This window comes from Piliocolobus tephrosceles, chromosome 16 (genome assembly GCF_002776525.5).
Source record: "Piliocolobus tephrosceles isolate RC106 chromosome 16, ASM277652v3, whole genome shotgun sequence".
In the NCBI taxonomy this organism is placed as follows: Eukaryota; Metazoa; Chordata; class Mammalia; order Primates; family Cercopithecidae; genus Piliocolobus; species Piliocolobus tephrosceles.
Window position 1 is genome coordinate 57,828,772 of NC_045449.1, and position 16,816 is coordinate 57,845,587.

The window sequence follows — 16,816 nt, forward strand, 5'->3', positions numbered from 1 at the left end:
AAGGAAGGAAGGAAGGAAGGAAGGAAGGAAAGGAAGGAAGGAAGGAAAGAAAAAAGGAAAAGTCTGATGGCCAGGCGTGGTGACTCATGCCTATAATCCCAGCACTCTGGGAGGCCAAGGCGGGTGGATCACCTGAGCTCAGGGGCTTGAGACCAGCCTGGGCAACATAGTGAGATATTATCTCTCTATTAAAATAAAAATGTTTTTTAAAAAACCCTTCCCTACAAAACTCAATAGGATAGGCAAGTCTCCAATGAAATCGATATATAACGAAAAAGAAGGCACGCGTAAACATGATTAGGAATGTAAATGGAAACATAAACATGAGAAGAAAGAAAACTATACAAATTTATGGAAACAGAAACTGAAACAGTAGTCGCCAGGGGCTGTGGAAGAGAGGAAATGAGAATCCTTTAAATGCGTTTAGTTTTGGTTTTGCCAGATGGAAAAAGTTCTGAAGATGGGCTGCAAAACAATGAGAACGTACTTAACATTAATTGCTGAAGTGTACGCTTAAAAATGGTTATTTGGTACATTTTATGTTATGTGTATTTTACCACAATGAAAAATAAAGAAGACTATAAAAACGTTAGGCTACAACATAGGAATCAAAGCAGATCAAGTCTCAGAAAAATATAACTTACCAAACTTATTTAAGAAGAAATAAAAAGCCTAAATGGTTCTAACAACTATTAAAGAAATTGAATCAGGGCAGGGTGTGGTGGCTCATGGGTAATCCCATGAAAGTGCTCACGGGTAATCCCAGCACTTTGGAAGGCTGAGGTGGGAAGATGCCTTGAGCCCAAGAGTTTGAGACCATCCTGGGCAACATGACAAAACCCATCTCTACAAAAAATACAAAAATTAGCCTGGCGTGGTGGCACACATCTGTAGTCACAACTACTCAGGAGGCAGAGTTAGGATGATAGCTAGTCACAACTACTCAGGAGGCAGAGTTAGGATGATAGCTTGAGCCTGGGAGGTTGAGCCTGCAGTAAACTGAGATTATGCCACTGTATTCTAGCCTAGGTAACAAAGTGAGATCGTGTCTCCAAGAAAAAAATAAAATAAAATAAAAAAACTTGAATCAACAATTTAAAGATGGTTAAATTCCCATGAAGAAAATACCATGGGAATTTAACCATCTTCCCATGAAGAAAATACCAGGTCTAGATGGTTTTTGCAGAAGTTCAAGTCAGGGTAACTCTTTAAAAAAAATTATTATTATTTATTTAGTTTTTTAGAAATGGAGTTTTGCTATATTGCCCAGGCTAGTCTCAAACTCTTGGGCTCAAGAGATCTTCCTGCCTTAGTCTCTCCAGTAACTGTGACTATAGGCACACAGCACTGTGCCTGATTAGTAATTCTAATTTTATAAAAACTCTTTCTGAGAATGGAAAAAATGAAAACATTAACCCTTTCCATGAGGCCAGTGTAACATTAATATCTAAACAAGACAAGTGCAAGAAGAGAAAGCAACGTTAGAGGCCAGTTTCACTCATGACTATAAATGCAACAGTTATAAGAAAAATACTGGTAAATCAAATCTGACAGTGTAAAAAAAAAAAAAGACATCATGTTCTAGTTGGGTTTGTCTCAGGTATGCAAGGATAGTTTAACAACAGACGAAATGTCTATAAACATTATTTATTATGTTGGTAATAGTAGACTTTGGTGCTCTGTGTCATACCACTTCTGCCCTCTGCTGATTTCAGCTGTCCCTACAGTGGATAATTTTGTGCAAGCCTAGACTCCCTTTAAGCTGCCAGTGACCCTCCACCTACTCCCAAACTTATACCAAGCTTCTTTTTGCTTTTTGCCTCCGGGTCTTCTTCGATGCTTTAGGAAAAATTTACTTGCCAGTTAGTGATTCCCAGAGGTGTGGAAGAGTTAAGGTCCCTAGAATGTGATCCTCACCCCATGGGGGAACAGGAGCCAGTGGATATACTTTCCAGCCTCCTTCTTGCCAGTGGGCAACTCTGGGAGACATCCTGTAGTTTTGTCAGAGGTCTCAGCAGAACAAGCTTCCGTCGTCTACAGCTGCAACATCAGTCACCCTCCTTTAAATGGGCTTTTCCTTCCTTCCTGTCTGTTTTCCCTGCTCCTTCACTCCCTGCTTCCTGGAATCACCTCTAAAATAACCTATCTGAATCTAAGTCCTTGCTTCAGCCTCTGCTTTGGAACAAAGGATTTTGCTTTAGAGCAAAAGGAGCCCAAAATAAAACTTACATTAACAGGTTTAAAAAGAAAAAAATATGATAATATCGACAGATTTTAAAAATTGACAACATTCAACACCCTTTTATGATACAAGCTCTTAGCAAATTAGAAGGAAATGTTCTTAACCTGATAAAGAAAACTTACACAAACTTACATATTGTTTTTAATGAGTAAATCTTAGAACTTCCTTTAAAATCAGGAACAGACAAAGATGACTATGATTTCTGCCTCTATTTAATATTGTACCAAAGGTCTTATACATTGCGGTAAAAGGAAAGGAAGGAGAAAAGGAAGGAAGGAAGGGCTACCAAAACCATCAATATTTGTATACGGTATGACTACCTAGGTAGAAAATCCAAAAGAATCATCAGGCAAATGATTCAAAGTAATTAGAGATTTTAGCAAGGCAACTAGCTAAAAGATTAATATTCAAAAATTGGTTGTTCTTGTGTGTATCAGTAACATACAAAAACATAATTTAAAAAATACATCATTTATAACAGTCAAAGAAGTAGAGCAACAAAACTAACAAAACCTAGAACTACAAGACCTATAGTAAGAAAATTGCAATACTTTATTGAAAAATATTAAAGACAATCTAAATAGATGGAGAGATAACACATGTTCATGAATAGGAAATTCAATATTATAAGGATGTAAATTATTCTGTAACTGATCTACAGGGTCAGTGCAATTCCAATTAACCCCAATAGGGTTGTTCATGGAAACTGAACGCTGATTTTAAGGTGTATATGGAAGAACAAAAGAACCAAGACACTCCTAAAGGAAATGAATAAGGAGAGGGATTTGCTCTGCTAGATATTAGGACTTTCTGTAAAATATGGTGTTAGTGTAGGTATAGGCAAATTAACTGATGAAACAGAATAAAGAGCCCAGAAATACACCTATGCTTGTTTGAAACTTTGATGCAAAGATAACATAGAATATCACTGGGTAAAAGAAGGGTCTATTAAATGATGCTGGATCAATTGATTAACCATATGGAGAAAAAAGGGGCGAAATGTATCCCTATCTCACACCAAATATAGAAATCAATTCCATTTAGATTAAGGATTTATATGTGAGAGAAAATCTTCATAAGAAAATATAGGAGAGTACATCCATATCCTTGGGGCAAGACCTCAAAATTGTCAATAATAAAATCAACAACTGGTAACTTTGACTAGGACACAAATAAATAGGCCGAGCATGGTGGCTCACGCCTGTGACCCCAGCACTTCGGGAGGCCGGGGCGGGTGGAGCACGAGGTCAGGAGATTGAGACCATCCTGGCTAACATGGTGAAACCCCGTCGCTACTAAAAATACAAAAAAATTAGCCTGGCGTGCTGGCGGGCGCCTGTAGTCCCTGCTACTTGGGAGTCTGAGGCAGGAGAATGGTGTGAACCCAGGAGGTGGAGATTGCAGTGAGCCGAGATGGCGCCACTGCACTCCAGCCTGGGTAGCAGAGGGTAGCAGAGCGAGACTCTCTGTCTCCAAAAAAAAAAAAAAAAAAAAAAAGACACAAACATTTCAAAGAAAAGGAGGCATGTCTAAAGAAGTGAAAAGATTCTTTAGCTCAAGAGTAGCCAGGGAAATTAAAATTAAAATTACAATGGGACAGGTATTATTTTATATGCTTTAGATTGGCAAAAGTTAAGAAATCTGACAAGACCAATTGTTGGAGAGGCCACAGGTTAATAGGCACCCTTCTAATTGCTGACGAGAGCGTATATTGGTGCTCTCGGAGATAATTAGGCATTATCTTGTAAACTCAATATTCTTATACCCTGGAAATGTAACTCACAATTCCATTCTTAGATGTATGCCCTAGAAACACTGTCACACTAAGAACCAGACATGTCCTTGTGTTTACTTCTTTTATTTTTATTTTTATTTTTTTGAGACGGGGTGTCATTCAGTCGCCCAGGCTGAAGTGCAGTGGCGCGATCTCGGCTTACTGCAACCTCCACCTCCCGGATTCAAGCTATTCTCCTGCCTCAGCCTCCCGAATGGCTGAAACTACAGGTGCCCACCACCACATCCAGCTAATTTTTGTATATTTAGTAGAGATGGGGTTTCACCATGTTTGCTAGGATAGTCTCTATCTCTATCTCTTGACCTTGTGATCCTCCCGCCTTGGCCTCCCAAAGTGCTGGGATTACAGGCGTGAGCCACACATGCCTGGCCTTACTTCTTACTATCTGTGTGACCTTGAGCAAATCACTTAATCTTTCTGTGCCTCAATTTCCTCATCTGCAAAATGGAATCAATAATAGTACCTTCCTCATAGGGTTTTTGTGCAGATTAAACAAATAAGATAAGTAAATATTTTAAAGCATTTAGAACAGTGCCTAGCACACAGTAATGCTATATAACTGTTTCATCAAATAAAAATAAATAGGGTAACCGGCACAGCAGTTCAAGACTATAGTCCCAACTAATCAGGAGGCCGAGGTGGGAAGATCACTGGATCCCAGGAGTTCGATGCTGTAGTGTGCCATGATCATGCCTGTGAATAGCCACTGCACTCCAGCCTGGGCAATATAGTGTGACCCCATCTCAGTAAATAAATACATACATATGCATATGTAATAAAGCACCTAAAAATAATCAAGAGAACAATAAACACAAAATTCCAGAGGGTGGATAGCTGTGGGTGGGAGGCAAGTAGCATAAAAGTGGACAAGTGGTGGCCGGGCGCAGAGTCCGACACCTGTAATCTCAGCATTTTGGGAGGCCGAAGCGGGTGGATCACGAGGTCAAGAGATCGAGACTATCCTGGCCAACATGGTGAAACCCTGTCGCTACTAAAAATACAAAAATTAGCTGGGCATGGTGGCATGCGCCCATATAGTCCCAGCTACTTGGGAGGCCGAGACAGGAGAATCGCTTGAACCCAGCAGGTGGAGGTTGCAGTGAGCTAAGATTGAGCCATTGCACTGCAGCCTGGGCAACAAGAATGAAAACTCCGTCTCAAAAAATAAAAAAAAAAATAAAATAAGGCAGATAAGTGGTGTTTGCAGTCTGGTGATATTCCAACCTTGTGCTGAGTGAGTGGCAGCTTCGGGGGTGTTTGGTATATTACTGAGCAGTATGATGATATGTATGTTACATATGCTTTTTATGTGTTACATAGTAAATTTCACAAAAAATAATAAAAGGGAAAAAGGACCTTTCTACATGCCTAGAAAGAAGAGGCTTCATGGGAATGGGAGCCATGGGTTAGGAAAGACCCCCTCAAACCGAGGCAGGTAAGACGTGAGCGACTGAGATTCATTATGAACCCCCTGTGCCTGCCGGGGAGAACAGGGACTGTGCCTTCCCCTCTGCTTCAGCTCACATGGTCCAGATCATAGCCCTAAATAAGGAGGCAGCCCCACATTTCTACATCGGCCAACAAGATGGCAGAGCAGAGGAAGGAGAGAGCGGAGACAAATCAGGAAAGGAGCACCAGGGCAAGTGCGTGAGCTTGGAGACCCAGCAGGCCGGGAGCTTCACGGAGGACGGGATGTCGAGCCACAGGAGTGCTGGGGATTCTCCAGCCCCTGTACTTACCAGGGAGAAACTGACGCCCAGAGAGGGGAACGCACTAAAACTCAGAGCTCGACTCTGCCAAAATTCTTCCCATGCCGCCAAGCTTCACTGGAGGGAAAGTGAGAAGCTCGACCTTACCGCTGTGGGCTCCAGCAAGGGCGGCTCTGGGATCCTGGGCAGGAAATTGGTGACAAGGTGACAAGATGCGCGTGTCACAGCTGCCCAGTTCACAATTTGTTATTCAGTCTTCTCCCTCCCCCCGACCAGAAGTGACGTGCTTCCTGTGCCCAGGTTCCCACCCTAAACTAGCCTCATTTAGCTCCACTCCCACCCTGCCTTTTTGTTTTTAATTGTGGTAAAACGTACACAACAGAATTTACCATTTTAATTTTTTTTTTTTGACTGAGTCTCAGTCACCCAAGCTGGAGTACAGTGGTGTGATCTCGGCTCACTGCAACCTCCGCCTCCTGAGTTCACGTGGTTCTTGTGCCTCAGCCCACGGAGTAGCTGGGTCCACAGGCACCCACCACCACGACCGGCTAATTTTTGTATATTTAGTAGAGACGGGGTTTCACCATGTTGGCCAGGCTGGTCTCGAATTCCTGACCTCAAGTGATCTACCTGCCTCGGCCTCCCAAAGTTCTGGGATTACAGGCAAGAGCCACCGCGCCCAGCCAATCTTTTGTTGTTGTTGTTTTTAAGACAGTGTCTTGCTTTTGTCCCCCAGGCTGGAGTGCAGTGGCACAATCACAGTTCATGGCAGCCTTCGACCCCTGAGCTCAAGTGACCCTCCCTCCTCAACCTCCCAAGTGACTGGGACTACAAGTGTGTAGCCACCAGGCTTGGCTAATTTCTGTAGTTTTTGTAGAGACAGAGTTTTTCTTATGTTGCCCAGCCTAGTCTCAAACTCTTGAGCTCAAGCGATCCTCCCACCTCAGCCTCCCAAATGATGGGAATGAGCCCCCGTGCTAGGCCCATTTTAATTACTTTTAAGTGTACAGTTAGGGGTGCTAAGTACATTCACATTGTTCTGCAACCGTCACCACCATCCATCTCTGGAGTGCTCTCTTTTTCTTTTCTTTCTTTTGTTTTCGAGATGGAGTTTCGCTCTGTTGCCCAGGCTGGAGTGTTGGAGTGCTGGAGTGCAGTGTTATGATCTCGGCTCACTGCAACCTCTGCCTCCTGAGTTCAAGCAATTCTCCTGCCTCAACCTCCTGAGTAGCTGGGACTACAGGTGCGTGCCACCACACCCAGCTAATTTCTTTTGTATTTTAGCAGGAATGGGGTTTCACCATGTTGCCTAGGCTGGTCTCAAACTTTTGAGCTCAGGCAATCCGCCCACCTCGGCCTCCCAGAGTGCTGGAATTACAGTCATGAGTCACTGTGCCCGGCCTTGCCTCAGCCTCTTGAGTAGCTGGGATTACAGGCACACGCCGCCTGGCTAATTTTTGTATTTTTAGTGGAGACGGGGTTTTATCATGTTGGCCAGGCTGGACTCGAACTCCTGACCTCAAAGGATCCACCCGCCTAGGCCTCCCAAAGTGCTAGGATTACAGGCATGAACCACCATGCTTGGCCAGAACTGCCTTCCTTTTGAAGGCTGAGTAATATCCTATTGTGCAAGTGTGCCGCATTCTGTTCGTCCATTCGTATACTGATGGACACCTGTGTTGCTTCCACCTTTGGCTATTGTGAGTAGTGCTGCTATCAACAGGGTTGTACAAATACCTGCTCAACACTCTGCTTTCAATTCTCTAGGGTGTGTACCCAGAAGTGGAAATGCTGGATCACAATGGTAAAATATACACAACAAAATTTACCATCTTAACCTTTTTTCTTTTTTTTAGTGGTAATTCTGGCTGGGGTAGGTGGGTCACACCTGTAAATCCAGCACTTTGGGAGGCTGAGATGGGAGAATTGCTTGAGCCTAGGACTTCAAGACCAGCCTGGGTGACAAAGTGAGACCCTATTTCTACAAAAATAAATAAATAAATAAAAAGGTAATCTTGTTTAATTTTTGAGGATTCGCCATCTTATTTTCCTTACTCTTCCCTTTAATGTGCAGTTTCTGTACTCACTGAGGCCTTCTGTGAATGAGGCAGTTCCAGGACAAGCTGCCTTCTGGTCCCCCAAGTGAGGCAGGCGAAGATCACAGAGCTGAGCCTTCCCTGGCTGTGACATGCCACTCCACGAAAGCCTCTTATTAGCGACTAAGAGCCATCACTCCATCAAATCTTATCAGACCTGCCACCTTGCCTGGCAATATTACAACAATTACTCTAGAAGAGTGACTTTGTACAAACAAGCAGAAAGTATGAACGCTGGCCATCTATGCAACTTTTAACAATCCAGGTGCTAGATCCACCCAGAACTTGCAGATTACCCTGTGTACCCACTTTGAGAGCTGCACACACAGTCCTGCTGTTCTGCTGGGTAGCCAGAGTTGAGACCCCTTTACGTACTTACTCAGGCATCATTTGGGCCAAATTCCACTCTGTAAACCTCCTCCCTCAACTTTGTGGCTTCTGAGTAGATCACTTTCCATTTCCATTTATTTCTTTTTCTTCTTTGCTTGGTTTCTGGCACATTCCTCTTTGAACTGCCAAGATCATGCTAGGTAAATGTTTATTGAATGTAAGCTAGCAACTTAGTTTTATGAGACACATATTTTATAGCAAGGGTTTTCAAACTTGAAAGTGTGTCAGGATCACTGGGGGGCTTGCTGCAACAGCCCACCGGGCCCCATCCCTAGAGTTCCTGAGTAGTAGGTCTGGAGGGAGGCCTGAGATTTTTCTTGCATTTCTAAGAAGTTCCCAGGTGATGCTGTTGCTGCTGGCACCAGCATCACCTGGGAACTTCTTAGAAATGAGGACCACACTGTTTTAGCGGAATAAGAAAGTGTTTTCAATTTACATAGCAACCAGCTCATCAAAACCACAAGTAGAAACTAGAGGTATCACCAGACTATAGACTGACTAATAGAGACTGTGAGCTCAGTCTGGCAGAGTGGAATGATAAGGCTGTGTGACCTTGAGCAAGTTGCGTGACCTCTCTGACCTTCAGTTTGCTTATCTGCAAAATGGGGTAATAATAATAGCCAACGTTTGTGACGTGCTTACTACATATGCCACACGCTGTTCTAAGCACTCTACAGTATCATCCCATTTCATCCTCATAACAAGCTTGAGTCGATACTGTTGTTATCCCTCTTGCAGATGAAGAAACTGAGACATGGTAGAGTAGCTGGCACACAGCCAGCAAGAGGCTGAGCCGAGATTCAAATCCGGGCAGCTGGGACTCAACATGTGAGCTTTCATACTGGAGAGACCCTCTCGCCCCCTTCAGATACCCCCTCCGAGGGCTTCTGGGAGGAAAGTGTGATGATTTGTAAAACACTGGCTGATGGCCTGGTACACGGAAGCACTCAACAAAGTTTGTGGTTATTGTGAGTTGGTGCCTGGACGTGCATCTCTCTGTGTCCTTGTAGGCTGTGTCCAAGGACACCCCAGCACGTGTGTTGACTATTGCACAGATCCACAGAATATCAGACCCCAAAATCATGCCCATTGGACAGGAGGGGCTGTCCATATTATGTAATGTGTTAATTCTTGGGTCCTTGGATGGGACAAAGTTGTGAATATGCATCACTTAGAAAACTCATCAGCGAGTGAGGAATGGAGTTGTTTACAAAACCAAGCCCTTGCCGTCTTCCCGGACCTCAGCCTCATCTCATCAGCGCCCCCTGCGGAGTGGGGCCGAGGCGGCAGACACGCTGAACGCTCAGGCTCGGGAGGAGCAGGCGGGGCGGGGGGGGGGGGGCTGCACCGCGCGCCACCTAGTGGCCAAAGTGAGCAGCTCCCCTAAAAGACACGACGCCCCGCAATTGGCGCATTCCTTACGATTCTGCAATCAATCACATGTAGATTTGCAATGGACTAGGATGCCCTGAGAGACTGTTTATAAGGAGGGCGGTCTATGTAGATGCACTAATTTGAGGGAGGGAGAGCGTGGGAGGGTCTCTGCGGAGAAGAGATGTCTTCTTTCTGGAAACCCTGGACGTGAAGGCACCTGCCAGCTGCCATTTTTCTTGGTCTAAGCTTTTCTCCAAACGCGAGAATAAAACTGCGATGCTTTACTAGGAACTCAGGTGGCGAAATAAACGGTTTCCTTAGGAAAGATGCCAGAGCAACGAGCAGAGGCAAAATCCAAGAGAGAGATGAGTTTTTGTTGTTGTTGTTGTTGTTGTTGTTTTGTTTTTTTAAAATCAATTTGGGCCGGGCGCGGTGGCTTACGCCTGTAATCCCAGCACTTTGAGAGGCCGAGGCGGGCAGATCACAAGGTTAGGAGTTCGAGATAAGCCTGGCCAATGTGGTGAAACCCCGTCTGTACTAAAAATGCAAAAATTAGCCGGGCACCACGGCACAGGCTGTAGTCCCAGTTACTTGGGAGGCTGAGGCAGAAGAATCCCTTGAACCCAGGAGGCAGAGGATGCAGTGAGCCGAGATCACCCCACTGCACTCCAGCCTGGGCCACAGAGCAGAACGCCATCTAATAAATAAATAAATATTTCCCTACTCTGCCACATCGAGAGTCCGGCATGGTTCACCTGTGGAAGGGGAGGAGCAAGTGTGCTAAGCAGTAGCTGTGGTTTTAAAATGTTTTTCTTTTCACCATCTTTCTTCTTTATCCCTCAGTTTCTTCCCTTTGCAGCCCCGGAGGAAGGAGGTGGGCCGTTCTTGCATTGCTGTAAAGGAATACCTCAGACTGGGTAACTTATAAAGAAAGACGTTTCTTTGGCTCACAGTTCTGCAGGCTGTACAGGAAGCCTAGCAGCATCTGCTTCTGGGAAGGCCTCAGGAAGCTCCCGATCATGGCAGAAGGCAAAGAGGAAGCAGATGCATCACACGGTGAAAGCAGGTGCAAGAGGATCAGGAGGTGCCACACACTTTTATTTTCTTTTTCTTTTCTTTTCTTTCTTTCTTTCTTTTTTTTTTTTTTTTTTTTTTTTTTTTTTTTTTTTTTTTTTTTTTTGAGACGGAGTCTCGTTCTGTAGCCCAGACTGGAGCGCAGTGGCGCGATCTTGGCTCACTGTAACATCTGCTGTCTGGGTTGAAGCGATTCTCGCGCCTCATCCTCCCGAGTAGCTGGGAGGCCTCGACAATCGCCCATCACTGTGTCCAAGTGAGAAGGTGCTGGGGGAGCGTGTTCTGCTCCTCAAGACTGTGGCTCAGAAGCAACCATGTCGCTTCCACTCCCATTGGCCAGAATTAGTCACATGGCTCCAACCTAACTGCAGTGGTGGCTGGGAGTGTTGTCTTCCTGAGTACCCAGAAAAAGGAAAATGCAAAAAGATTTGGTGAAAATATAGCATTATCTTTGACATAACAAACATCCTTCCTTTGTTGATTTTTTAAAAATCAAAGGCAATAATTGGAGATAAAAGTGTTGTATCTCCTCTTGGAGAATATGTTGTTGTCATGTTAAAGGCCTCTGAAAAGTCTTGCAGTAAATATGAAACTTTTTTTAATCCAGCATTTCCTAGATTTGGTGATTGAGCCCTTTTAAATAATTGAATAGCTCTTGGAACTAATATTTGGAGGCATAAACTTTGGGAAATTGCCCTAAATGAGTCAACTGATGAGTCCAAATCTTCGGGAGGAAAATGATGAGCAAAGAGATGAGTAATTTGTTCTACAATAGTAGGGGATGCTCAGGTGCGGTGGCTCAGGCCTGTAATCCCAGCACTTTGGGAGGCCGAGGTGGGCAGATCACCTGTTAGGAGTTCAAGACCAGCCTGGCCAACATAGTGAAACCCTGTCTCTACTAAAAATACAATAATTAGCCGGGGGTTGTGGCGCGTGCCTGGAATCCCAGCTACGAGGGAGGCTGAGGCAGGGGAATCACTTGAACCCAGGAGGTGGAGGTTGCAGTGAGCAGAGATCACACCACTGCACTCCAGCCTGGGCAACAGAGCGAGACTCTGTCTCAAAAAAAAAAAAAAAGGTAAGGAATGAATTAGACCTGGGGCTGAGAGAGGGAGAGGATAACACTGGAGGAAATTTTCCTGAGATGGGAAAGGCCTGGGAAGCAATGACAGGCCCAGAGCAGAGGATGATTCAGCCCAGGCCACAAGCTTGAGGGCCCTGGAGCAGATGCAGCTCTAAACCAGGAGAGTTGGTGCAGCCAATGTCAAGAGCTGGGAGGCTCTTTTGGTGCCAACTCATAGGTCTGTGTAGCTAGAGAAATCTTAGGGATCATTCAAACTGGTTTCTTCATGTTGTAGACAAGAAGGGTAGGGGCTTAGAAAAATGTAGTTTTTTATTCTTAAAGCAATTCATATTCATGAAAGACAATCTGAACTAGGCACAAAGAAAATTTAAAAAAAAACAAAACACCATATTCTGGTCAGGTGCAATGGTTCATGCCTGTAATTCCAGCACTTTGGGAGGCCAACACAGGTAGACTGCTTGAGCACAGAAGTTTGAGACCAGCCTGGTCAACAGAATGAGACCTCATCTCTGAAAAAGAATTTAAAAATTAGCTGGGCATGGTGGCACATGCCTGTAGTCCCAGCTACTCAGGAGGCGGAGGTGGGAGGATCACCTTGAACCCAGGAGGTTGAGGCTGTAGGAAGCTGTGATCCCATCACTGCACTCCAGCCTAGGGGGGCAACAGAGCAAGACCTTGTCTCAAAAAATATATAAATACAAATAAATACAAGTAAAAATGTATTCCACCTTGTAAAGGTAAGTGATTTAGTCTGGAGGAGACAACTGCCACCAGGTGGCACCAAACCTAGCGGGCCTGGGCTGAGGGGGAACCCCGGCTGTGCAGGCTCTGCAAGGCCTCTCGTTAACCTCAAAATAAGGCAGCTCCGCAAGTCATGCAGTTGTATTTCCGGACCCCACTTACTGAATATGAAAAGATTTTACCATTTATTTCATCAGTCTTGCTAATTGTGCTGTACAAATCTTCCACATCTTACATTTTTGGGGGTCTATTTGATAAGTGACAAAGATGGTTAAAATATCCATTGTTGAAAATTTTTCCTTGTAGTTCAGTTTCTGCCTTATATATTTTGAAGCTATGTTGTTAGATGTGTAAGGTTCATGCCTGGTATGTTCTATTCAGTTTTTTTTAATAAAAATGAACTATCTTTTTCTGTCCCATTCAATCGTTTTCTTTTTGAATTCTGTCTACAGCCATAGCACTCTGAACATGCCTGATCTTGTCCGAGTTCTATAGAATCTGATTGGTATTGCTAAACCAGCATTTTGTTAACATTTGTTTGACGTATCTTTTTCTATGTATTTATTTTTTAAAATATTTTTTGAGACAGGGTCTCACTCTGTTGCCCAGGCTGGAATGCAGTAGAACCATCATGGTTCACAGGAGCCTGGGCCTCTCCAGCCTCCTTTCACCTCAACCACCACACCGGCTAATTTTTGTATTTTTTTGTAGAGACGAGGTCTCCCTATGTTGCCCAGGCTGGTCTTGAACTCCTGGGCTCAAGCAATCCATCCGCCTTGGCCTCCCAAAGTGCTGGGATTACAGGTGTGAACCATTGTGTCTGGTCCACATTGTCTTAATTATAATATTATAGCATTTGGAAGGATAATGCCCTAATATTATTCTTTTCCAGAGCTCTCCTAATCATCGGTTATTGTTCTTTATGCAGTTCTACAAGAAACCTATTTAGACTTTTATTGAAGTCGTGTATGACATCTTTACAGTGTTGAGTTTTCCTCCCATCTCTCTTTCTGTGTTTTGTGTGTGTGTGTGTGTTTTCGTTGTTGTTGGCTTTTTTTTTTTTTTTTTTTTTTTTTTTTTTTGAGACAGGGTCTCACTCTGTCACCCAGGCTGGAGTGCAGTGGCATGATCATGGCTCACCACAGCCTTGACCTCCCGAACTCAGGTGATCCTCCCACCTCAGCCTCCAGAGTAGTTGGGACTATAGGCACCTGCCACCAAACCTGGCTAATTTTTTTATTTTTTGTAGAGACAAGGTTTTGCCATGTTGCCCTGGCTGGTCTCAAACTCCTGGGCTCAAACGATCCACCTGCCTCAGCCTCCTAAAGTGCTAGGATTATAGGCATGATCCACTGGACCCAGCCTATTGGCCCATCATTTGTAATATCCAAAGACTGAAAACAACCTAAACCTCTATCACTAAAGGATGGATGAGTAAATTATTATATATTCATACAAAGGGATACTAGACAATGAAAAAATTTTAGCACCTATGTGCTGATATGGAAGGATCTTCAAGAATATTGTTAAGGTATACAATAAAAAGATATATACGGCTGGGCATGGTGGCTCACACCTATAATACCAGCACTTTGGGAGGCAAGGCAGGAAGATCACGAGGTCAGGCATTTGAGACCAGACTGACCAACATGGTGAAATCCCGTCTCTACTAAAAATACAAAAAATTAGCCAGGCGTGGTGACATGCACCTGTAATCCAAGCTACTTAGGAGGTTTAGGCAGGAGAATTGCTTGAACCCAGGAGGCGGAGGTTGCAGTGAGCTGAGATCAAGCCACCGTACTCCAGTCTAGACGACAGAGCAAGACTCTGTCTCAAAAAAAAAAAGTATATACAAGAATGTTCATAATTACCTTATTCATAATAGCTAAAACTGATAATTCAAATGTCCACCAACAGGTAAAGTATGGCATATTCATACAATGAAATGCTACATAACAAAGAACAAATAACTAATATACCCAAAGACATGGATGATCTCAAACAATATTGAGTCAAAGAAGTCAGACACAAAGAGAACATATTGCATGCTTCCATTTCTATGAAGAGTAAGAGATGGATCTAATCTATGGTGATGGAAGCCAGAGGGGTGGTTACCCCCCGGGGAATGGAGAGTGTGTTTGGACCGAAAGGGGCAAAAGAGGACCTTCTGGGGAGGTGGAAATGCTCAATGTCTAGATCTAGATCTGGGAGGTGGTTATACTGGTTCTTATAATGTATGTAAAAATCGTCAAGTTACACATTTAAGATCTATGCATTTTACTATATGTAAATTATATCTTAATTTTTCTTTCCTTTTTTTTGGAGACAGGGTCTGTCTTTGTTGTCCAGGCTGGAGTGCAGTGGTGCAACCTCAGCTCACCTAGGCTCAAGTGACCCTCCCACTGCAGCCTCCTGAGGAGTGGGACTACAGGTGTGCGTACCATGCCTGGCCAATTTCTGTATTATTATTATTATTATTTTTGGTAGAGGTGGGGTTTTTTTCATGTTGTCCAGACTGGTCTTGAACTCCTGGGCTCAAGTAATCCTCCCAGCTCAGCCTCCTAACCTTTCATTTTTTTTTAAGAGACAGGGTTTCACTATGTTGCCCATGCTGGCCTTGAACTTCTGGGCTCAAGTGACACTCCTGCCTCATCCTCTCGAGTACCTGGGACTACAGGTGTGTGCCACCGTACCCAGCTTTATACCTTAACTTTTATTTATGTATGTATGTATGTATTTATTTATTTATTTATTTATTTATTTTTTGAGACGGAGTCTCGCTCTGTCACCCAGGCTGGGGTGCAGTGGCCGGATCTCAGCTCACTGCAAGCCCCGCCTCTCTGGGTTTACGCCATTCTCCTGCCTCAGCCTCCCGAGTAGCTGGGACTACAGGCGCCCGCCACCTTGCCCGGCTACTTTTTTGTGTTTTTTTAGTAGACGGGGTTTCCCCGGGTTAGCCAGGATGGTCTCGATCTCCTGACCTCGTGATCCGCCCGTCTCGGCCTTCCAACGTGCTGGGATTACAGGCTTGAGCCACCTCGCCCGGCCTGTACCTTAACTTTTAAAATGGCATATTGCTAAAGAGAAAAAAAAGCAAGATTCAGACTGGTGTGCATAGTATGTGCATAAAAAATGGGAGGAAAGAATATGAAGTCATGTTTGCTTAAACAACGACTGTAAGGATACTCTAGAATCCAAAGGAGACAGTCTACTTCAGTGGTGGATTTACCAGAAGGGGCCAGGGAGGGGAGAGGGAGGCATTTCACCTTTTTATCGTTTTGGACCTTTTTTTTTTTTTTGAGATGGAGTCTTGCTCTGTCGCCCGGGCTGGAGTGCAGTGTCGCGATCTCACCTCGCTGCAAGCTCCGCCTCGTGGGTTCACACCATTCTCCTGCCTCAGCCTCCCGAGTAGCTGGGCCTGCAGGCACCTGCCATCACACGCAGCTAATTTTTTGTATTTTTAGTAGAGACGGGGTTTCACCCTGTTGGCCAGGATGGTCTCGATCTCCTAACCTCATGATCCGCCAGCCTCAGCCTCCCAAAGTGCTGGGATTACAGGCATGAGCCACCACGCCCGGCCTCGTTTTGGACTTTTGAATCCTAAGCATAAATTACTCATTCAAACACTTTTAGAAGTTTAAATTTAAAGAGTCCAGCCTGAGAATTGCTGCACTTCGATAGGTGAGTTTATGCCATTGACTTCTGTCATTTGAAGTTTTCCTTTAGACTACATTTGTACTTTTCTTGTTTACCAGGTTTTTCCTCTTTCACATAGTCGGTTGAATTTTGTTGTTCCATTCCTCACCTGGCCCCAGTAATTTGAAAGGTTCTATCTGTCCTGCAGTCAGTCACTCCTCACTTAACCTGCCTACTTAAACTCATTGTTTCACCATGTCTACAGTTGACCATTATCTATAACCTCCCACCAAGCAGGTCAAGAGCCTTTGCAGATATCTGCCAAACCTCAGCACCCCTCTCCCTACATATTTGGGAATTTTAGACTCAAATTTGGGAGGGGGAAGTTTTCAAAGAGAAATTAATGAAAATACTTAATTGTAAATAATTTTATTAGGCGCAGGAGCTCATGCCTCCAATCTCAGAGCTTCAGGAGACAAGGTGGGAGGATCGCTTGAGCCCAGGAGTTTTAGACCCTATCTCCACAAACAATAAAAATGAAAAAATTAGCCAGGTGGGTTGCATAGGTCTGTAATCCCAACTACTTGGGAGGCTGAGGCAGGAGGATCACTTGAGCCCAGGGGTTCGAGGCAGCAGTGAGCTATGATTGGGTCACTGTGCTCCAGCCTGGATGAC

The 16,816-nt window shown here is 44.3% G+C and overlaps 1 protein-coding gene across 6 annotated transcripts in view; it reads right to left on the reverse strand.

The window, feature by feature from the left end:
* Positions 1 to 6,013, reverse strand: part of ICAM2 (intercellular adhesion molecule 2) — a 19,105-nt gene extending 13,092 nt beyond the window's left edge. For 3 of the 6 annotated variants that reach the window (XM_023212066.2, XM_023212068.1, XM_023212069.1), the window contains exon 1: positions 5,777 to 6,001. The gene's annotated coding sequence lies outside the window, so the exon portion shown is untranslated. Of the gene's footprint in view, positions 1 to 5,776 lie in introns of all 6 variants that reach the window. The other 3 variants (XM_023212067.1, XM_023212071.1, XM_023212070.1) reach the window with 2 other exon arrangements.
* Between the last annotated feature and the right edge of the window lie 10,803 nt (positions 6,014 to 16,816).